The sequence below is a fragment of the Schistocerca serialis genome, chromosome 12 (assembly GCF_023864345.2).
Source record: "Schistocerca serialis cubense isolate TAMUIC-IGC-003099 chromosome 12, iqSchSeri2.2, whole genome shotgun sequence".
Lineage (NCBI taxonomy): Eukaryota > Metazoa > Arthropoda > Insecta > Orthoptera > Acrididae > Schistocerca > Schistocerca serialis.
Window position 1 is genome coordinate 114,894,907 of NC_064649.1, and position 25,001 is coordinate 114,919,907.

Genomic DNA, 25,001 nt, shown 5'->3' on the forward strand with positions numbered 1-25,001 from the left:
AAGAAACTGGTAGAGGCATGCATATCCAAATACAGAGATATGTAAACAGTCTGAATACAGTGCTGCAGTTGGCAACGCCTATATAAGACAAGTACATGCCACAGTTGTTAGATCGGTTACTGCTGCTGCAATGGTAGGTTATCAAAATTTAAGTGAGTTTGAGTATGGTGTTATAGTCAGTGGACGAGCGATGGGATACGGCATCTCCGAGATAGTAATGAAGTGGGGATTTTCCCGTTACACCACATCACGAGTGTACCGTGAATATCTTAAATCCCGTAAAATATCAAATCTTCGACATCGCTGCGGCCGGAAAAAGATCCTACAAGACCTGGACCAATGGCGGAAAAATGGTTCAAATGGCTCTGAGCACTATGGGACTTGACATCTGTGGTCATCAGTCCCCTAGAAGTTAGAACTACTTAAACCTAACTAACCTAAGGACAGCACACACATCCATGCCCGAGGCAGGATTCGAAACTTCGACCGTAGCGGCCACGCGGTTCCAGACTGTAGCGCCTAGAACCGCACGGCCACAGCGGCAAGCTAGGGACCAATGGCGACTAAAGAGAATCGTTCAACGTGACACAAGTGCAACCCTACCGCAAACGGCTGCAGATTTCAATGCTGGGTCATCAACAAGTGTCAGCGTGCGAACCATTCAACGAAACATCATCGATATGGGCATTCGGAGCCGAAGGCCCACTCGTGAATCTATGATGACTGCACGACAGGGAGCTTTACGCCCCACCTGGGGCCGTCAACACCGACATTGGACTGTTGATGACTGTAAACATGTTGCCTGGTCGGGAAAGTCTCGTTTCAAGTTGTATCTAGTGGATGGGCGTGTATGAATCCATGGATCCTGCTTGTCAGCAGGGTACGGTTCAAGGTGGTGGGGGCTCAGTAATGGTGTGGGACGTGTCTAGTTGAAGTGATATGGGACCCCCAACACGTCGATACGACTCTGACAGGTGACAGGTACGTAAGCATCCTGCCTCGTCAGCTGTTTCCATTCATGTCCATTGTGCATTCCGACGAACTTGGGCATTTCCAGCAGGACAATGCGACACCACACACGTCAGAATTGCTACAGAGTGACTCCAGGAACACTCTTCTGAGTACAACACTTTCACTAGCCACCATACTCCCTAGACACGAACATAATTGAGCATATCTGGGATGCTTTACAACGTGTTGTTCAGATGGGATCTCGTCCCACTTGTGCTCTTTGGATTTAAGGACAGCCCTGCAGGATTCATGGTGTCAGTTCCCTCCAGCACTACTTCAGACGTTAGTCGAGTCCATGCGACGTCATGCTGCGGCACTTCTGGGTGCGCGCTGCCTATTAGATGTTGTTGTTGTTGTCTTCAGTCCTGAGACTGGTTTGATGCAGCTCTCCATGCTACTCTATCCTGTGCAAGCTTCTTCATCTCCCAGTACCTACTGCAACATACATCCTTCTGAATATGCTTAGTGTATTCATCTCTTGGTCTCCCTCTACGACTTTTACCCTCCACGCTGCCCTCCAATGCTAAATTTGTGATCCCTTGATGAATCAGAACATGTCCTACCAACCGATCCCTTCTTCTTGTCAAGTTGTGCCACAAACTCCTCTTCTCCCCAATTCTATTCGATAGCTCCTCATTAGTTATGTGATCTACCCATCTAATCTTCAGCATTCTTCTGTAGCACCAGATTTGGTAAGCTTCTATTCTCTTCTTGTCCAAACTATTTATCGTCCATTTTTCACTTCCATACATGGCTACACTCCATACAAATACTTTCAGAAACGACTTCCTGACACTTAAATCTATAATCGATGTTAACAAATTTCTCTTCTTCAGAAACGCTTTCCTTGCCATTGCCAGTCTACATTTTACATCCTCTCTACGTCGACAATCATAAGGTATTTTGCTCCCCAACTAGCAAAACTCGTTTACTACTTTAAGTGTCTCATTTCCTAATCTAATTCCGTCAGCATACCCAACTTAATTCGGCTACATTCCATTAGATAGGTGTACCAGTTTCTTTGGCTCTTCGATGTATTAAGAATGTTGTTAAAGAACAAATTTCAGGTGAAGTTAAGAATAGTCCTTTTATATCAGTGCAAGCTGACGAAGCAATGAATGCCTCAACTAGCAGTCAAATAAGTGTAGTTCTTCGGTTTGCAAACAACAAACAAAGAGAAATACAATTCGTAGGATTGATAACATATCCTTAGGCCAGAGTGCATAAGACGCAGCCACTGTTTTGTTAAGCAGTTGGATTACTGATAAAAATAAATTAGTGTACCAAACATACGACGGCCGCAGTGCAATAGCAGGCAAAAATTATGGTGTCCATTCTATTGAGAAGCAAGAGTATCCTCATGCTCTCTTTATCCACTGCTACGCACATCAGTTGAGGCTAGACCTCCTCTATGCTTGTAAAAAAATTGCACAAGTAAAAATTTTGTAGCAAAGCTGTTAGTATTTCACGCATTTTTTAGCCGTTCCAGTAAAAGAAGTGAGCTTTTGGGGGAGAGGAGATTTAAGCTACCAAGTCCTTGTGAAACAAGGTGATATTTTCATTCACGTGCTGTACAAATCGTAGTTCTTGACTGTACAGTCCTAGGAGCATTACTTTATGATGTGATAGACAATAGAGTGTGGGATGATAATTCTTTGCATCAAGCAATAGGGCTAAATAGCGTACTGGATGATCAAATTTTTCTTTTTCTACTGCAGCAGTACAAATCGACTTCCCAGCATACAAGTATCTGGTTTGAAATTTTGCAAAGAAAAACTATGGTAATACGCTGTAAGCTCGAAATTGCAAACTGCGTTAAGGCTATTGATAGACTTAGATGTGAACGGATTATTCTGAAACGCATAGTCGAAGCTAAGAGCTTTGTAAATTCAGTAGGAGTATCTGAAATTAGTTTTAAAGGAACAGAAGCAAGTATTCAGAAATAAAGATGGCTAGCATTTTAAATAATTGACATAATAATAGTAAATGTGGAAACTAGATTCAGGACTATCGTGAAATAGGTTACAGAGAATGTATATTTGATAAAACGTTCTCAGGTTATAGTAGGCCAAACAATTTTCCCATAATTGAAGTTGAAAAACTAAGTGAAATATATCCTTTCTTTTCCAGTGAAAAACTGAACCAAGAACATACATTTATTTACAGCAGTGAGGATAAACGTCAACAGGCTCAGGACCTCCTCAAATCCATTATACACAATAGATTGAAAAAGTATTCTCTTAATGTGTGAATTTACTGTAGTTGGTCCTTGCAAAAGAAGCATGGGTACATCAAATTGCGTTAAGATCTACCATCACAACACACTCGGCGATTTTGGCTATAGAGAAGGGAACTGTGAAATATTCATCCAAACGCCAGGAGTTCATATCTTGTGTTATCGATGTTTACGAGCAGAAAAAGGATCTTTAAAAAAAGACGGTGAGTTATTATGTGCTATATTTATAATAATGTGTTTAATATTTTCATGCATTTATTTATAACAATTACTGTAGTAGTTTCAGTGTTAGTGGGAATGTGTAACTTAAGTTGACTTTTCAGTATTCCTGTTTACAAGTTTTTGTTTTAAGATTTCTTTTCTCTAGATTCGTAATTCTCAGTCTACCCTACAAGAACTGCCACGTTTCTCAACTGATGGTGTCGTAGGGTGAGTGACCGAGTTCATCTACATCTACATCCATACTCCGCAAGCCACCTGACGGTGTGTGGCGGAGGGTACCTTGAGTACCTCTATTGGTTCTCCCTTGTATTCCAGTCTCGTATTGTTCGTGGAAAGAAGGATTGTCGGTATGCCTCTGTGTGGGCTATAATCTCTCTGATTTTATCCTCATGGTCTCTTCGCGAGATATACGTAGGAGGGAGCAATATACTGCTGGACTCTTCGGTGAAGGTATGTTCTCGAAACTTTAACAAAAGCCCGTACCGAGCTACTGAGCGTCTCCCTTGTAGAGTCTTCCACTGGAGTTTATCTATCATCTCCGTAACGCTTTCGCGATTACTAAATGATCCTGTAACGAAGCGCGCTGCTCTCCGTTGGATCTTCTCTCTCTCTTCTGTCAACCCTATCTGGTACGAATCCCACACTGCTGAGTAGTATTCAAGCAGTGGGCGAACAAGCGTACTGTAACCTACTTCCTTTGTTTTCGGACTGCATTTCCTTAGGATTCTTCCAATGAATCTCAGTATGGTATCTGCTTTACCGACGATTAATTTTATATGGTCATTCCATTTTAAATCACTCTTAATGCCTACTCTCAGATAATTATGGAATTAACTGCTTCCAGTTGCTGACCTGCTATATTGTAGCTAAATGATAAAGGATCTTTCTTTCTTTGTATTCGCAGCACATTACACTTGTCCACACAGAGATTCAATTGCCATGCGCTGCACAATGCGTCAATCCGTTGCAGATCCTCCTGTATTTCAGTACAATTGTCTATTGTTACAGCCTCTCGATATACTACAACATCATCCTCAAAAACCCTCAGTGAACTTCCGATGTTATCCACAAGATCATTATATACATTGGGAATAGCAACGGTCCTACGACACTCCCCTGCGGCACACCTGAAATCATTCTTACTTCGGAAACGTCTCTCCACTGAGAATGACATGCTGCGTTCTGTTATCTAGGAACTCTTCAATTCAATCACACAATTGGTCTGATAGTCCATATGCGCTTACTTTGTTCAATAAACGAATGTTGCATTTTCTAGTAGTTAAACGCCTTTCCTAATTACAAAATTTTAATAACCAGCTTTAAGTGACGAATCGAGGAACATATTACACCATTCTCCGTATCGCCTGTGTAAAGATGGTGATGACAATATTAGAGTAATTACAGCGTGCACACATGTGTTTGAGGAAACATCGTTTGCGCGGTCGATGCGTGAATGGAATGGGATGAAGTCCTGATAACTGGCGCAACGGCAAGTGCCCTCTTCCATGCACTTCGGAACCGTTTTCGGAGTATGAATGCAGATGATGCGTTAATGGTTAAGGTACTGTAGGCAGATAAACTGGCAGTGGTTGGAAGTTCCTGTTTACGATTATTTCCCATGTTTGCGAATTAATCTTTTAATCTTCGCCTTCTGCGTAAAACACTATGTATATCTTGTGTAATTTGTACGATGTTTTACAAAAATAAGAGATCGACATAATATGACACACCCATCGAAGCGGGTGGGTAAATAGAAAAAAGAGAGCAGACTAGAGTGTTGTATGTTGGTATAATCTCGCCTCAAACCATCGCTGTAATAGATGTATAATATATTTTCTTACTCTGTTTTCAAATGATTGCATTCTCTTTAGATGTGCTGTAACCTTTTCCTGAAATTACAAAATTAACTCCCGAATAGTAATGTATTGCGAAATATGACGAACTGTTAAATGGTACCTAAGAACAAATATTCTGCTGAGATTTAAAACTATTGCAATCAAGAAAATGTTGCCATATTATGTGTACTATGTTTAACATTCTGCCTACTACATTATTACCGTACTATATGCCAAGAGTCAGTAAATGAAATCAAATAAAGCAGAAGTATTATAAAAAATCAATAACAAGTTAAAATATTTTAAAATAGAAGCTATTAGTAACTGCCACAAATTTCCTTTTCCAGGACGGGAAAGAAGTGTTGAGAAACTAAAAAAACTCAGTTCATTTGCAAATGTTAAGTATTCCTTGTTCCATTTGAAGGTAAAAGATGGTTTGACCATTAACACGCTATGTACCTGGTTTTAAAAATATACAGAATTTTACTCACCATGAACCCCTGTAGTCCGCATCTCGTGGTCGTGCGGTTGCGTTCTCGCTTCCCACGCCCGGGTTCCCGGGTTCGATTCCCGGCGGGGTCAGCGATTTTCTCTGCCTCGTGATGACTGGGTGTTGTGTGACGACCTTAGGTTAGTTAGGTTTAAGTAGTTCTAAGTTCTAGGCGACTGATGACCATAGATGTTAAGTCCCATAGTGCTCAGAGCCACTTCGACCATTTGAACCCCTGTAACGGAAGAATTAACACATTACTACATCCAAATAGCTTTCATATGTTATACACCAATTTAATGTGGAAAACCCGTAATATTTACAGTCGCTGCACGAATGACAACCTCATGTGTCACAATATCAAAAATCGTAGAAAATGGCGGAAACTGCATACGGCAGCCTCTAGCACACGTTTCTTCAAATGATTCTAAAACCGGTCTCTAGACTAAATCACCGACCAAAAAACATCATTTGTTCCTAAGTATCCTAAGTATTATCTATGTTTGTGAACCGTGACTGTGTGAGTTCAAAATGGTTCAAATGGCTCTGAGCACTTTGCCACTTAACTTCTGAGGTCATCAGTCGCCTAGAACTTAGAACTAATTAAACCTAACTAACCTAAGGACATCACACACATCCATGCCCGAGGCAGGATTCGAACCTGCGACCGTAGCGGTCGCTCGGTTCCAGACTGTAGCGCCTAGAACCGCACGGCCACTCCGGCTGGCGACTGTGTGGGATAATTGTTTATTTCTAGTTTCTGCAACCATTCACTTTTTTATTTTATGTTTAATCTAACATAATGCAATGCGTTTCCAACATGTTCTGTTCATCTTCAGGCGTTTATACATACATACAGAGAAATTTTACTTAAAGTTAAACAGTCTTAAACTAGTTGACTTAGTCAACCACAAGGAAGAAAACCAGCAGAAGACATCACTGATTTCGATTTCTAGCCATACACTGACCCCCTCCTCCCCCGCAAATGCCACACCAGCCGCTACAGTAACAAACAATGGACAAAGAGTTCTGGATTAATCTAGTTCAACACTGTTCAATTTTAAGTAATATATTCCCTGTATGTTTAAACGCCTGAAGATGAACGGAACATTTTGGAAACGCGTTGCATTATGTTAGATTAAACATAAAATAAAAAAGTGACTAGTTGCAGTAACTAGAAATAAATAATTATTTCTCCACTATATGGTGTTTTGCATAAGGCGCCAATGAAAAAAATAAAAAACTGAAATAATGTAGAACGATGAAGAAATTTGTTTTATCACATTGGCCTACACTAGTTTTTCTGCTGACAACAATGTATTCCGGCACGAGAGCTCTTCCACTTGCTCTCAGGGGAGGGTCTATTGGAACACGACAGTTGTCTGTAACTCATGGGTTAGCTATGAGATTGCAAAAAATAAAATTTCAAACGCATACAGCCACTGAATTTTGCCGAGAATGCCCCTCTCGGAGTTAATAATAAAAAAAAATCAGTTCCCCACTTGCAACTTACTTTGAGAAGATATAAATGATGTATTTTGAGTAGCTTGTCACTGTTGCGAGCAGGCTGCACAAAACAAATGAAACCGCGAGCGAGAAAGCGATAACGTTTCGGAACAAAAACAACAAAAAAAGTACGTAGAATATAATGATAACGTCGTCGCCGCGATCCATTCGGGCGAGATGCATGATGAATATTGCTGATCTTATCAACTCCGGCAGGCTCGGTAGTTCCCCTCCCAGCCGCACGCTGCGCCACCGTCGCACTGAACCAGCAGTCTGCATATTTCATGACGTTTAACTTTGCAAACCCAATATTTGACGTACCTAATTATTTCGGTATCCCTGCTCTCCGGTACGCTATACGCCGCCACCGCTCTCGCAGGCTGACAGATCTGCCTCCAAAATTCCTCCTCCCCTGCCCTCCCATCTCCTCTCCCCCCCTCCCCCCTCCCGCTAAACCTTTTCAATGCTGCACGCCTCCGTGCGCCTCGGTAAAGTTTGTCCCCCTGGCGGCGCTTTCGGGAGTTTGGAGCCGGGGACTTCCCCGTGGCGCGCGCGACGCGGGTAGCGGTGTAGCAGGGGCAACCGCGCGAGGGCGCGCCTGAATGGCTCGGGGTCTCCGGATCGCGTTTGCCGGCTCGCCGGGTGGGTTAATATACACATACATACTCACACACGCCCGCCACCGCCAATGCACATATGCGCCGCGGTGTGTTTGCACACGGGTGGCGCTGCAAGTTCTGACAAAGGAAAAACCTGTGCAGCGCTGCGCAAAAAGTTCATGAATTTTCAAATGCGCCGTTAACTATGCATGCGAGCCGAGAACGCATCACACGTGTATCGCATGGCGCGGAGCCTTTGTTCGACTCTCTGGCACCTCTAATCTTGGGACCTGCTGACCTGTAGGCTTTAACAGCTTGTTCCGAAACGCCTGCTGACCAATATTAGGCCTTGTTTTTTAATCGCCTCATCACAACGTCATCCAATAGCTATTTGGTTCATCGTTTCTTTATTCAGAATCTGGTCTCCTCGGGCGCTGAATTTGGTGGCTGAGTGTGACAAAACAGCCCACGTGGACAGAAAATATATGTCCAACTAAATGAATATCAAGAGCTCAGACGGAAACCCAGTTCTAAGCAAAGAAGGGAAACCAGAAAGGTGGAATGAGTATATAGAGGGTCTATACAAGGGCGATGTACTTGAGGACAATATTATGGAAATGGAAGAGGATGTAGATCAAGATGAGATGGGAGATACGATACTGCGTGAATAGTTTGACAAAGCACTGAAAGACCTGAGTCGAAACAAGGTCCCGGGAGCAGACAACATTCCATTAGAACTACTGACGACCTTGGGAGAGCCAGTCATGACAAATATTTACCATCTGGTGAGCAAGATGTATGTGACAGGCGAAATACCCTAAGACTTCAGGAAGAATATAATAATTCCAATCCCAAAGAAAGCAGGTGTTGACAGATATGAAAATTACCGAACTATCAGTTTAATAAGTCACAGCTGCAAAATACTAACGCGAATTCGTTACAGACCAACGGAAAAACTAGTATATGTCGACCTCGGATAAAATCAGTTTGGATTCCGTAGAAGTTTTGGAACACGTGAGGCAATACTAACCTTACGCCTTATCTTAGAAGAAAGATTAAGGAAAGGCAAATCTGCGTTTCTAGCGTTTGTAGACTTAGAGAAGGAATACACTCGTTCAAATTCTAAAGGTGGCAGCGGTAAAATACAGGGAGTAAAAGGTTGTTTACAATTTGTACAGAAACCAGATGGCAGTTATAAGAGTCGATGGACATGAAAGGGAAGCAGTGGTTGGGAAGGGAGTGAGACAGGATTGTAGCCTCTCCCCGATGTTATTCAATCTGTATATTGACCAAGCAGTAAAGGAAACAAAAGAAAAATTCGGAGTAGGTATTAAAATCCATGGAGAAGAAATAAAAACTTTGAGGTTCGCCGATGACATTGTAATTCTGTCAGAGACTGCAAAGGACTTGGAAGAGCAGTTGAACGGAATGGACAGTGTCTTGAAGGGAGGATATAAGATGAACATCAACAAAAGCAAAACGAGGATAATAGAATGTAGTCGAATTAAGTCGGGTGATGCTGAGGGAATTAGATTAGGAAATGAGACACTTAAAGTAGTAAAGGACTTTTGCTATTTGGGGAGTAAAATAACTGATGATGGTCGAAGTAGAGAGGATTTAAAATGTAGGCTGGCAATGGCAAGGAAAGCGTTTCTGAAGAAGAGAAATTTGTTAACTTCGAGTATAGTTTTAAGTGTCAGGAAGTCGTTTCTGAAAGTATTTGTATTGTATTGTAGCCATGCATGGAAGTGAAACATGGACGATAAATAGATTGGACAAGAAGAGAATAGAAACTTTCGAAATGTGGTGCTACAGAAGAATGCTGAAGGTTAGATGGGTAGATCACATAACTAATGAGGTGGTATTGAATAGCATTGGGGAGGAGTTTGTGGCACAACTTGACAAGAAGAAAGGACCGGTTGGTAGGACATGTGATGAGGCATCAAGGGATCACAAACTTAGCATTGGAGGGCAGCGTGGAGGGTAAAAATCGTAGAGGGAGACCAAGAGATGAATACAGTAAGCAGATTCAGAAGGATATGGGTTGCAGTAAGTTCTGGGAGATGAAGAAGCTTGCACAGGATAGAGCAGCATGGAGAGCTGCATCAAACCAGTCTCTGGACTGAAGACCACGACAACCACTTTTAAACAACATACCTCAGCTTAAATATCCATACTAATCTATGTTTAAGGAAATGTTCCATACTTGAATTCTTACGTGACTATCTGCAGCCATCACAAATAGCCTTTACAGCCTTTTCGCCGTCCCTGTACCCTCTGTATGACGCCACGTACCTCATTTCATGTGTATGATCGTTTCTCCCCTGTGATCGTCTTCGCTTAACTTGCTGAATCATCTCTCTGTTACCGAGCGAGGTGGCGCAGTGGTTAGACACTGGACTCGCATTCGGGAGGACGACGGTTCAATCTCGCGTCCGGCCATCCTGATTTAGGTTTTCCGTGATTTCCCTAAATCACTCCAGGCAAATACCGGGATGGTTCCTCTGAAAGGGCACGGCCGAATTACTTCCCCATCCTTCCATAATGCGATGAGACCGATGACCTCGCTGTCTGGTTTCCTTCCCCGAAACCAACCAACCATCTCTCTGTTATACGAGTGAGTTCCTGAGGTGGCTTCCTCGCAGAGTTTCCAAAACACGTCCTTTTTGGATGGTGGAACTGTGGGTCTAGATTGCTTCTCCTTTTTTACCTAATTAGTTCCAGTGAGTGCATGAAGTATACCACAGTTATAAACTATGTCCCTGAGGTAGTCTAGTACTAAGTCAAAGTGTAACAAAATAATATGAATTTTAGTTGTCATGTCACTATCACTATTTGTGAACACTAAAATCGAACTTTTCACTCGTTTCCCCACCGCTGCAGACATTGCATGAATACACACTATGCATTTCATACAGCTGATCACGTCTTCCATTCGATCAGCCTCTCACAACTCGCTGCACCATTCTCCTGTTTTGTCAATGAGTTCGTATAGCGACTTCCACACAGTCTAAAACAACATCCTTTTCGCAGGTACAGTTGTTATTCTCGTTTGCTTCAATTCACTTCTTTTTTTCTTTTTTCCATGAGCTGCTTGACAGCTTACAGGCTCCTTGGCTAAGCCTCAGAAGTTTTCTTTGGCAATTTCATTATTTCCCTCGGATTCGGCGATATATTGTAACCTCCCCACAAACTTGTATAAATAATAATAATAATAATGAATATGATTCTAATTTTTTTTAGTGTAACCTCAGAAGAAAATTGGTTCCCATTTATAACCTCCCTATAGAAATTCATTCACATTTAACCTCCACACAAAATTTGTTTCCCATTTAATTTACCCATAAAATTCTTTTGTCATTTAATGTAAGCTCGAAACAAAAAAATTCCTAAACCTCGTAATAAAAAGTAAATTCAGTAACCCGGTAAATTTTGGACAACAGCAGTGCTGCGTCACGACCCTGTAAGATCATTCTGAATAAAAAAGGAAAAAATTCTTACCTCAATAAAATTGTCGAATATATCTGCTCTTACAATAAATTTTTCCGGCACAGCTCTGTGCAATGCTGGCCGATAGATTTCTCAATTATGAAAGGAAGCAACTGATTTTTCTTTTGCAACAATCGGAATGATCAAGGATTGGAGAAATTAGTAAATTCTTTAAATTGAAATGAATGCTTGTAAAAAAAATTATTTTACATGACAGATTATTATTAGGACATTTTTAAAACATTTGCATGGGAGTTCAGATAACATTACTAGATATGCACGAGGCTGCCTTTTTACCTTGTACAATAATACTCAGGCTCCGGCATCCCTGCACCGCGACCGGCCCAGCCAACACGATACACCAGAGCAGACCAGAGCAGACTGCAGACAAGCGCAGACTAGCCACAACTTAGTGCTACAGCTACACAGTTCCTACTACAGTCAACACTGCTCTCTGGTCAGCGATTCTCTTATACCTTGCATATCACAGGCAGCGCATGAGCAATACATCGAAATTACATCTGCTCGGACCTCTTACAATATATTGGATGGAGACCTTCGACCTACAATTTGCCTGCCATGGTTTGTGTTGCACTGAAATTAGGGGGTAATCCGTTTTATTTTTCAACATTAAACGCAAGGTTTCTTACGTCCGTTTCTATTTTTTGTATATGTTAATAATTTGGTGACAACAGTCAACATTTCTTTTGTATCTACTATTTTCGTACGTAACTCCTATCACGTTCTATGGCCGTACGCCAGCATTGTGTATATTCCCTGTCAGTAACAGATCTTGTCCTCTAATTCTGGCGACGTTTTGACTGTCTAAATTACGTTGTAACCACCTTTAAAGTGTATTCCACGTACAGAACCTTCTAGCGTCCCAAACAGATAGAAGTCATAGGGTACCAAGACTGTCCAACCCAGTTAGGTGATGTTTTCCTGGGCTCTGAGACTTGTGTGCGGGTGTGCATTTTGAGATACCCAATTTCATACAATTCCCCTATAATTAGATGACTAACCGTCTTCAGGTCAGGAGTGACCTGCCGGGACCATCCGACCGCCGTGTCATCCTCGGTGGAGGATGCAGATAGGAGGGGCGTGGGGTCGGCACACCGCTCTCCCGGTCGTTATGATGGTATTCTTGACCGAAGCCGCTACTATTCGGTCGAGTAGCTCCTCAATTGGCATCACGAGGCTGAGAGCACCCCGAAAAATGGCAACAGCGGTTGGTGGCCTGGATGGTCACCCATCCGAGTGCAGACCACGCCCGACAGCGCTTAACTTCGGTGATCTCACGGGAACCGGTGTATCCACTGCGGCAAGGCCGTTGCCAATTAGATGACCACTAAATAATAAATGTAACCAGTTGCGTTTTTGTGATGTTGTTTCAGGCTGACGAGTTTCTATTGTGCTGGAAGGCAAGCATCAGATACAAATATATGAGAGAAGCAGAGGTGATAACGAGCGAATAGCATCCGTATGTTCCATAGCGGGATTACACAGATGTGACAAAACCCATGGGATACCTCATAATATCGTGTAGCACTTCTTTTGACCCAGCGTAGCGCGACTACTCAAGCCGCATGGACTCAACAAGTCGTTGAAAGTCCCCTGCAGAGATGCTGAGCCATGCCGCCTGTATAGCCTTTTACAGTTGCGATTTTGTGCACGAACTGACCTCTCGGTTATCTCTCATAACTGTTCGGAGGGATTCCTGCCGGGCGATCTGTGTGGTCGAATAATTCGCTCGAACTCTGGAGAATGCTCTTCAAACCAGTCGCGAACAATTGTGGCCCGGTGACGTGGCGCATTGGGTCAAATGGTTCAAATGGCTCTGAGCACTATCGGACTTTACATCCGAGGTCATCAGTCCCCTAGAACGTAGAACCACACTACTGGCTATTGAAATTGCTACACCACGAAGATGACGTGCTACAGACACGAATTTTAACCGACAGGAAGAAGATGCTGTGATATGCAAATGATTAGCTTTTCAGAGCATTCACACAAGGTTGGCGCCGTTGGCGACACCTACAGCCGGCCGAAGTGGCCGAGCGGTTCTAGGCACTGCAGTCTGGAACCGCGAGACCGCTACGGTCGCAGGTTCGAATCCTGCCTCGGGCATGGATGTGTGTGATGTCCTTAGGTTAGTTAGGTTTAACTAGTTCTAAGTTCTAGGGGACCAATGACCTCAGAAGTTGAGTCCCATAGTGCTCAGAGCCATTTGAACCATTTTTTCGACACCTACAACGTGCTGACGTGAGGAAAGTTTCCAACCGAATTCTCACACACAAACAGCAGTTGACCGGCGTTGCCTGGTGAAACGTTGTTGTGATGCCTCGTGTAAGGAGGAGAAATGCGTACCATCACGTTTCCGAATTTGATAAAAGTCGGATTGTAGCCTATCGCGATTGCGGTTTATCGTATCGCGACATTGCTGCTCGCGTTGGTCGAGATCCAATGACTGTTAGCAGAATATGGAATCGGTGGGTTCAGGAGGGTAATACGGAACGTCGTGCTGGATCCCAACGGCCTCGTACCACTAGCAGTCGAGATGACAGGCATCTTATCCGCATGGCTGTAACGGATCGTGCAGCCACGTCTCGATCCGTGAGTCAACAAATGGGGACGTTTGCAAGACGAACACCATCTGCACGAACAGTTCGACGACGTTTTCAGCAGCATGGACTATCAGCTCGGAGACCTGGCTGCGGTTACCCTTGACGCTGCATCACAGACAGGAGCGCCTGCGATGGTGTACTCAACGACGAACCTGGGTGCACGAATGGCAAAACGTCATTTTTTCGGATGAATCCAGGTTCTGTTTACAGCATCATGATGGTCGCATCCATGTTTGGCGACATCGGGGTGAACGCACATTAGAAGCGTATATTCGTCATCGCGATACTGGGGTATCACCAGGCGTGATGGTTTGGGGTACCATTGGTTACACGTCTCGGTCACCTCTTGTTCGCATTGACGGCACTTTGAACAGTGGATGTTACATTTCTGACGTGTTACGACCCGTGGCTCTTGCCTTCACTCGATCCCAGCGAAACCCTATATTTCAGCAGGATAATGCACGACCGCATGTCCTGTACAGGTCTTTCTGGATACAGAAAACGTTCGATTGCAACCCTGATCAGCACATTCTCCAGATCTCTCACCAATTGAAACCGTCTGCTCAATGGTGGCCGAGTAACTGGCTTGTCGCAATACACCAGTCTCTACTCTTGATCAACTGTGGTATCGTGTCGAAGCTGCATTTTCAGCTGTACCTGTACACGCCATCCAAGCTCTGTTTGACTCAATGTCGAGGCATATCAAGGACGTCATTACGGCCAGAGGTGGTTATTCTGGGTACTGATTTCTCAGGATCTATGCACCCAAATTGCGTGAAAATGTAATCACATGTCAGTTCTAGTATATTGTATTTGTCCAATGATTACCCGTTTATCATCTGCATTTCTTCTAGGTGTAGCAATTTTAATGGCCAGTAGTGTAGTTAAACCTAACTAACCTAAGGACATCACACACATCCATGCCCGAGGCAAGATTCGAACCTGCGACCGTAGTGGTCGCGCGTTTCCAGACTGTAGCATCTAGAGCCGCTCGGCCACAGCGGCCGGCGACATGGCGCACTGTCAGTCACAAAGACTCCATGGTTGTAAGTCCATTGGAATTGCTGCAAATGGTCTGCAAGTAGTCGAACATAGCGAGGACCCAGTCAGTGATCTATTCAGTTGGATCAGAGGATGCAGGCCATTCCATGTAAACGCAGCCCCAACCATTATGGAGCCACCACCAGCCTGCACAGTAAGTTGTTCACAACTTGCGTACATAGCTTCGTGAGGTCTATGCTACGCTTGAACGCTACCACTAGCTCTTATCAACTGAAATAGGGACTCGCTTGACATTACACAGTTTTCCAGTATGGTCCAACTCCTTTGGTCACGAGTCCAGGGGAGACGCTGCAGGCGATTCGCTGCTGTTACCAAAGGCACTCGCGTCGGTCGTCCGCTGCCATAGCCCCCTTTTTTTCCCTTTATTAAAACAACCATATATGTACATAAGCACAAAAACAAAATAATGAAGTGCTGGAACTATTTCAACACGAATTGTATCCTACAATAGACTGAAGAACACATTTCAATATAGTGCCATTTGTAAGCTTACAAAATAGAACAAAAATAGTAAACTGACAATAGCCTCTTCAGTCCAGACACAGACATAGAACCAAAACGCAAACATACCTGTATATATAATTGACTGTCTTAACTAGAATGACAGTTCTGTTATTTGATTCATAACCGTCCAAACTCAAAAGTAATTTGGATCATACAAACGGATAACAAGAGAGGCACAGGAACATAAATTAATGAAAACGTCATAATGAAGTTAATAACACAAATGAGAAGTCGGGAGCAGTCCTAGGAACAGGTGTAACCCCTTATTCGTTGTGTATTTTGTTCGCTACGTAGTCTTGCATGTGATTTGTGTCCTTGCCGGCATAGAGAATTACCCTACGCCTTGTTTTTCAAAAATTATGTCTAACATGTTAGCAAACATCTTCCTGAAATTTGGGTAACGTTTCATCTTCCAGCGTGCCGTTCTTTTTAAGGGGGGTGGGACATCAAACGGGCCGACTTGGAGCAGGAGAGGCACCACAGGACATTTTAATTTCCACTGTCTATAGTTTTACAAATAAATTCATAAAACTTTGTCAGCAAGACCAGGAAGGATTCAGGATTCACATTCATAGTAGTGGAAATGCAAAAACATAACAAAATAATTTTTTTTAGAGATGAAATTTCATCATTTTTTCACTTACTGTTGGCTGCATTTGTTGCTATAGGTACATTTTTCTTCACAAGTAAGAGAGATTCTTTGATGAATTTTGCACATCATACAAACCGTACTTACAGGTGTAGGAAACTCTAGAATTTTCCAAATCTATTAAAAACTGTGGTAAAAATTGAGATAATTAACTACAAAATTTGATTTTTTCTAAACATAAAGTTTAAAACGTAACAGCTCATTCATTTTTTCGTAAATTAAATAGAGCCTAGACTTTCAGACACCTGTATGTATGGTTTGTATGCTGTGCAAAATTCATCGAACAGTCTCTCTTACTTATGAAGAAAAGTGTACCTATAGCAACAAATGCAGCCAATAGTAAGTTAAAAAATGATGAAATTTCACAAGCAAAAAAAAATTATTTTGCTATGTTTCTGAACTTCTGCTGCTACCTGAATCCTTCCTGGTCATGCTGACAAAGTTTTATGAATTTTCTTGTAAAAGTATAGGCAGTGGAAATTGAAGTGTCCAGTGGTGCCTCTCCTATTCCAAGTCGGCCCGTTTGACGTCCTACCCCTCTTAACGACAAATTTCGCCTCCCTGTCCTTACATGTACGAGGGTAAGTAAGTTATTATCCGCAATTTAGTTATATTTTTGTTTATTTTGGTAGTACTGTCTTTTTACGTTGATGACGCATGCTTTGTTTATTTGTTGTTTTACCTTTGCGATTTTCAAGCTGCTAGGTTAGTTTCGTTGCCGTGCTGTTAACCATGGCTGCTCCGCTGTCTGTTTGTACCAAAGAAGATCTAAGTTCAGTGATCCGTTTTTTGTGGTCGGAAGGCGTATCAGGGGCCGAAATTCATCGAAGACTTTCGGTACAGTACGGGAACAGTGTTTTGCCACAACGGAGTATCTACGAATGGATTGAAAAACTGCGAAACGGTCGCAACAAGTGTTACGCACGATGATGGAGCCGGACGACCGTTTACCGCCACGAATGAAGAAACCATCGAGCGTTCTCGTGAAATTATTCTCTTAGACAGACGATTAACTATTGACTGAGTTGCACGTCGTCTGCAAATCAGTCACGGTTCTGCCTACGAAATCATCCACAACAGACTTAGGTTTCATAAAGTTTGTGTAAGATGGGTCTCAAATCAACTAACATAAACAGACGCGCTTGGACATCTGCAAAAAAACATTTGTATCGCTATGGTAGCGAAGGGGACAACTTCTTACGCAGGATCGTTACTGGCGACGAAACATGGATACTTCATCACGAGCCGGAGAGTAAACGGCAGAGTATGGAATAGAAACATCCAAATTCGCCGTGCAAGAAAAAGTTGAAGACCCAACTGTCCGCAGGAAAACTGACGCTTACGGCTTTTTGGGACACACAAGGTCCATTATTTGGAAAGGGGCACAACAATAAACAGTGTACGCTACAGTCAGACGCTCATTGCCTGCTGTTCGAAGCAAACGCCGAGGGTTGCTGTCAAAAGGTGTTGTGTTGTTGCATGACAATGTCCGTCCGCATACAGCTGCCCACACTGCTGTAGCGCTCCAGAAACTCAAATTTGAAGTACTGGATCATCCTCCATACAGTCCCGATCTTGCCACTTCTGACTATCACTTGTTTCGTCCACTCAAATAGGCATTGAGGGGCGTCGATTTGCCTGGGACGAAGCAGTGAAAGAAGCGGTGCATTCCTGGCTCGCAGCTCAACCGAGAACCTTCTTTTATGAGGGCATCAGGAAGCTTGTACAACGGTGGACCAAGTGCGTTGAAACGCGAGGAGACTATGTCGAAAAATGATGTTCTTTGATTACAATAAAATTTTATAACTGTTTATGGATTCTTCCATCTCTTCTTGATAGAATAATTCCATTTTGAGCGTCGAATAACACTTAGGAGGGTTTTTGTTCTCCTGTTTTTTATTTGTATCAACTAGTTTTCGCCTTAGTAGGCCATCTTCGGATAACTACTGGCTGTTGTTTACAATGAGCTTGTGTTATTACGAACTAAACATTCCGGACTAAGATACAACGCACTTACATACGATCTTTAGTTGTGATGTTTTCTTTGGAATTGTCAAACTGGTCTTTTGAATTTTTGTTCTGTGAAACAGTTCTTTAACGTAATAAATCACATTTTATGGTTTGTCAGTACCATGTATGACAACAATTAGAATTATTTAGAATACACATTATTACAAGTAAAGAAATTCACACCCCAATATGATGTAATATCCCCTATGTGTTTACATTGGCAACTGTAACTCGACTGTAACAATGTAATATTTGGTATATATTAATGCAAAATTTTCTAATAACAAAATGTAACTCCCAAAGAAAACATTTCTGTTGTACAACCAACAATTAATGTCCAGCACAACTGTTCAAAACAAATACCAAAAAATTGTAATTGTGTAATAATGTGTATTCCAAATAATTCTAATTATTGTCATACATAGTGCTGACAAATTATAAAATGTGATTTATTACTGTAAACAACATTCACTTCTCAGTTTTACAGAACAAAAAGTCAAAAGACAAGTTTGACAATTCGAAAGACAATACCACAACTAGAGATCGTAAGTAAGTGCGTTGTATCTTGGTCCAGAATCTTTGGTTCTTAAGAACACAAGCTCCTTGTAAACAATAGTCAGTAGTTATTTGAAGATAGTCTAATAAGCCGAAAAGTAGTTCATACAAATAAAAATCAGTAGAATAAAAAACCGCCTAAGTATTATTCAACCCTCAATATTTTATAACTACTTTGTGGATAATAATTGCCTTACCCTCCTACGTTGTCGTACGGCCCACATTGACTTCTGCGGCTATTTCACAGAGTGCTGCTTGTCTGTTAGCTCTCCGTCGTTACATGAAAGCCGTCGGCCACTGCGTTGTCCGTGGTGAAATTTGGTATCTCGGCACACTTTTGACATCGCACATCTAGAAAACTGAAAACCCCAACTATTTCAGAAATGAAATGTCCCGTGCGTCTACCTCCAACTACTATTCCACGTTCAAAGTTTGTTAATTGCCGTCTTGCGGCCATGATCACGTCGAAAACCTTTCGAAATTTATCACCTGAGTACTAAACACAGGTCCATCAACGTACATCCATTTCATACTACGCACTATGTATATGTGCATATCGCTATCCCATGAGTTTGCGACCCCAGCGTATTTGTGCACCAGGAATTCAGCCATATTATCACCTTTTCCAGGTCTGCTATTGTGCCGTTATTCATTTTAATTTTATAATACAATGCATAACAGTAGATTTGTATAATTTCTGTTTAATTTCCGTGCGGTCTTAATCACAGCTAATTATCTGTTTTGTTTCGTTGCTAATAGTCCCGCTCAACTTGCTTCTCTTTATGACAAACGCTTAATTTTCCCAGGCCTTCTGCCGGGATAAACATTGAAACAAACAGCTAATTTTCAGAACTTCATTTGAATTTACTAGGAGTAAAGTTCTCGTTTGATGTAATAAATGTGTTATAGACGCTGGTAATTATTCTAAGGCTGAGCTATTTTGTGTTTGACACTAAACATCTGTTGTAGGAAGAGTTCCGTGAGATGGGCTGTCAGATGAACATTTCGGACCATAAACAGACTGTTTAATCAGTTATCTGTTACGAATTATCTGAAATTTGGTGTAATAGGCCCCTGTTTGGTGGACGTTTCACCTGAGCGATAACTATAGTATTGATACATCGCTCAAGAACGCTGGCTTGGTTCAACCTGTAGTTGAACGCAGTGTTTCCGACAGCACCATTAAATAATAGAAACAACGAGGCTCGTTGTTTGTGACGAGTGTCTTCTGATACGCTGCCTTTACTTTCCACTAGGGCTCTGCCATCTATCTGAAGTGTTCGAAATTTCACACACGTGCAGAAGAAACAACAAATATGAATCATCTAAAAGGAAGTATATATATATATGTATATATATATATATATATGTGTATATATATTGTTGTGTCTAGACAAGACAGCCTAGACACAATGAGAGGAAGCCGAAAGGCACGCGCTTAAACTCACGCAGGCTGGCGTGAGGTCTGAAACAGGATACGTAAGGAATGCTATAAAGAAAAGTACGTAGCTTCTGGGATACTTAACTTTAATCCATAATTGGTGAACATTGGTCTTGTTGATACAGTATTATCATCTCAATAGAACTTGGTGATGGCGCCTTGCTAGGTCGTAGCAATTGACTTAGCTGAAGGCTATGCTAACTATCGTCTCGGCAAATGAGAGCGTATTTGTCAGTGTGCCGTCGCTAGCAAAGTCGGCTGTACAACTGGGCGAGTGCCAGGACGTCTCTCTAGACCTGCCGTGTGGCGGCGCTCGGTCTGCAATCACTGACAGTGGCGACACGCGGGTCCGACGTATACTACCGGACCGCGGCCGATTTAAAAGTTACCACCTAGCAAGTGTGGTGTCTGGCGGTGACACCACATATATATATATATATATATATATATATATATATATATATATATATATATATATATATATATATGTGTGTGTGTGTGTGTGTGTGTGTGTGTGTGTGTGTGTATGTGTGTGTGTGTGTGTGTGTGTGTGTGTGTAGGAATGTGTAGGAAGATGGATAATTATTTACTGAACGACCCTTGCACATACATTTTCAGAGTTGTTAAGTCCTTTTAGAACAGCAGCATATATGCATCCCAAGCTACTAGGATGGTCGCAAACGCTCAACCATCAGCTAAAAAAAATAATTATGTAATTAGCTTTTTGTTTGTATTTCAGGTGCGTGTCTGCAGTCCTGGAAATCATTCACTTCACAGCGCCACTGTTCCGTCGCAAGAGGCTAGGGGAGCCAATAATTGAATACAAATACATTTTCGATAGCAGTCATTTTAAAATCGGGCTAAAATGTGTAATACAAATTCTCCTAGCACCACACCGATTCCTAACATCATACAAATACCCCTCAAAAATTTTTGTACTCGTGAATTTTCAATAGCTATAAAATACTTGTAAGATTTATAACGGAAAACATGGGGCCCATGCAATGCGTGCATTTCCTAACTTCAATCTCTTCCATGTACCCGACGTTTTTCGTTATAAATCTTGCAAGTATTATCACAGCTACTAAAAATTCACAGACTCAGAACTTTAGAACTATCCATATGGGGTTAGAAACTTGTACGTGGCTAGGAGAAACTATTTTGTATACTTCAGTCCGATTTAAAAGCGTGTTGCGTTAAAATTAATTTTTATTTAAATACTTGTTTTCTGATTTTTGGTATTATGTGTGTGAAGTTTCTCAATTGATTTTCAACAAAACATCGAAGTTAACAAAATTATTAATTATCTTAAACTAATTTATAACACCGTTGTTGTCTGTTATTATTCCTTCAGCTCTACTTAGACTGTAACACTGTTTTAATAAAAATTTTATGGTCTTAAGTATTTTGTACTCCGTCTTTAGACCACAAGTGGCCCATCTGAACCATCCGACCGCCGTGTCATCCTCAGTGGAGGATGCGGATAGGAGGGGCGTGTGGTCAGCACACCGCTTTCCCGGTCGTTATGATGGTTTTCTTTGACTGGAGCCGCTACTATTCGGTCGAGTAGCTCCTCAATTGGCATCACGACGCTGAGTGCACCCCGAAAAATGGCAACAGCGCATGGCGGCTGGATGGTCACCCATCCAAGGGCTGGGCACGCTCGACAGCGCTTAACTTCGGTGATCTGACAGGAACCGGTGTATCCACTGCGACAAGACGGTTGCCTAGGTTTTTCGACCTCAATTTTTGTATTTTTAAAACAAATTTCAGTTGTTAAGTGTGCAGTAGTAGAAGATGCCACTGTTTCGTTCACACAATTACCAAGATGTATGTATAGCTGTAAAACTTCAGTCTTTGGTTTTAGTTAGAATCATCTAATTTGTTTTATATACATAACTTTTGTAAAAGTGTAAAGTAAGAAATAATATGATAAAACATAGGGAGAATAAATAAACTGAGTGCTTGTCAACGCATCCCACATATAAACAGCGCTCTGCAGATTAATTTGACGTACACTAAGGTCATCTGTGTTCTAGATGTAAACAGCGACGTCCCTGTGAACTCATCTTCGACGGGAATATTCCGGTTGAGACTGTTTTTATATATAAAAGTGGTTATTATTTTTAACTTAATGGCATGTATTTTATCACTGACTCACATTTAAGTCTTATACAAATGTATATGTAAGAAGACAAGCAAGTTACATTATTGTAACTAATTCTTTGTATGTTGTCGAAACAGTGACCGAAATCTGGAGTTGCAATAAAGATTATCTGCGACTGATTGGTGTACCCTTTACTACTTGAAATGAACACACTGCCAGAGCACATATGTGTCCACAAGGAACCTATTTGGAGGTATATAACAGAAAAGGTAAGCACAAAGTATTTCGTTGATTATTCATTCCCTTTCTGGGGAACTATAACAAATACAGCTATGCAGTTAATTGCAATTAGTGGACTAACTAATAAAGTATTTACACTGAAGAGCCAAATAAAGTGGTACACCTACATAATATCGAGAAGTACTGACATTCGAGGTGGCATGCACTCGACTAGAGTCTGAAGCAGTTCTGGAGCAATTGCTACCATGAATGCTACAGGGCCATCCATCCATCCGGAAGAATAGAAGGGAGGTCTAGATCTCTTCTGAAGGCATCACAGACATGCTCAGTAATGTTCACGTCAGAGGAGTTTGTTGACCAGTTGAAGTGTTTAAACTCAGAAGAGTGTTCCAGGAGCCACTCAGTAGCAATTCCGGACTTGTGGGGTGTCGCACAGTTCTGCTGGAATTGCCCGAGTCCGTCGGAATGCACAATGGACATGAATGGATGCAGGTGATCAGATATGATGCAGACGTATGTGTCACCTATCACAGTCGTATCTAGACGTATCAGCGGTCCCATATCACTCCACCTGCACACCTTCCACACCATTACAGAGCCTCCACCAACTTGAACAGTCTCCTGATGAGATGCAAGGTCCATGGATTCATGAGGTTCTCTCCACACCTGTACACGTCCATCCGCTCGATACAATCTGAAACGAGGCTTGTCCGACGAGGCAACATGTTTCCAATCATCAACAATCGAATGCCGGTGTTGACAGGCTCAAGCGAGGCGTAAAGCTTTGTGTCGTGCAGTCATCAAGGGTACACGAGTGGGCCTTCGCCCACGAAAGCCCATAGCGATGATGATTTGTTGAATGGTTCGCACGCTTACACTTGCTGATGGCTCACCATTGAAATCTGCAGCAATTTGCGGAAGGGTTGCACTTCTGTCATGTTGAACGATTCTCTTTAGTCGTTGTTGTTTCCTTTCTTGCAGGATCTTTTTCCGACCGCAGTGATGTTGAAGATGCGATGTTCTAACACATACCTGATATTCGCGATATACTAGTGAAATGGTCGTACGGGAAAATCCCCAGCCGGCCGCTGTGGCCGAGCGGTTCTATGCGCTACAGTCTGGAACCGCGTGACCGCTACGGTCGCAGGTTCGAATCCTGCCTCGGGCGTGGATGTGTGTGATGTCCTTAGGTTAGTTAGGTTTAAGTAGGTCTAAATTCTAGGGTACTGATGACCTTACAAGTTATGTCCCATACTGCTCAGAGCCATTTGAAACATTTTTTTTTTTTTTTATTTTTATTTTTTTTTTTTTTTTTTTTAAATCCCCACTTCGTAGCTACCTCGAAGATGCTGTGCCCCATCGCTTGTGCGCCGACTGTGACACCACGTTGAAAATCTTCATAACCTGCCATTGTAGCAGCAGTAACCGATATAACTACTGCGCCGGACACTTGTCTCATATAGGCATTTCGGGCCGCAGCGCCGTATTCTGCCTGTTTACGTCTCTCTTTATTTGAATATGCTTGCCAACAGAAGTTTGTCTGGCGCTTCAGTGTGTGGGTACACTTCTGCCTGTTTACATACCTCTGTATTTGAATACGCAGTCATGCACAAGTTTGTCTGGCGCTTCAGTGTGTGGGTACACTTCTGCCTGTTTACATACCTCTGTATTTGAATACGCAGTCCTGCAAAAGTTTGTCTGGCGCTTCAGTGTGTGGGTACACTTCTGCCTGTTTACATACCTCTGTATTTGAATACGCAGTCCTGCACAAGTATGTCTGGCGCTTCAGTGTGTGGGTACACTTCTGCCTGTTTACATACCTCTGTATTTGAATACGCAGTCCTGCACAAGTTTGTCTGGCGCTTCAGTTTGTGCGTACACTTCTGCCTGTTTACATAGCTCTGTATTTGAATACGCAGTCCTGCACAAGTTTGTCTGGCGCTTCAGTGTGTGGGTACACTTCTGCCTGTTTACATAGCTCTGTATTTGAATACGCAGCCCTGCACAAGTTTGTCTGGCACTTCAGTGTGTGGGTACACTTCTGCCTGTTTACATACCTCTGTATTTGAATACTCAGGCCTACACAAGTTTGTCTGGCGCTATAGTGTGTGGTTCTACTTCTGCCTGTTTACATAGCTCTGTATTTGAATACGCAGTTCTGCACAAGTTTGTCTGGCACTTCAGTGTGTGGGTACACTTCTGCCTGTTTACATACCTCTGTATTTGAATTCGCAGCCCTGCACAAGTTTGTCTGGCGCTTCAGTGTGTGGGTACACTTCTGCCTGTTTACATACCTCTGTATTTGAATACTCAAGCCTACACAAGTTTGTCTGGCGCTCTAGTGTGTGGTTCTACTTCTGCCTGTTTACATAGCTCTGTATTTGAATACGCAGTCCTGCACAAGTTTGTCTGGCGCTTCAG

At 42.3% G+C, this 25,001-nt stretch overlaps 1 pseudogene; it reads right to left on the minus strand.

The window, feature by feature from the left end:
* Nucleotides 1-12,605: 12,605 nt before the first annotated feature.
* LOC126428622 (5S ribosomal RNA) lies at nucleotides 12,606-12,723 on the minus strand (annotated as a pseudogene).
* Between the last annotated feature and the right edge of the window lie 12,278 nt (nucleotides 12,724-25,001).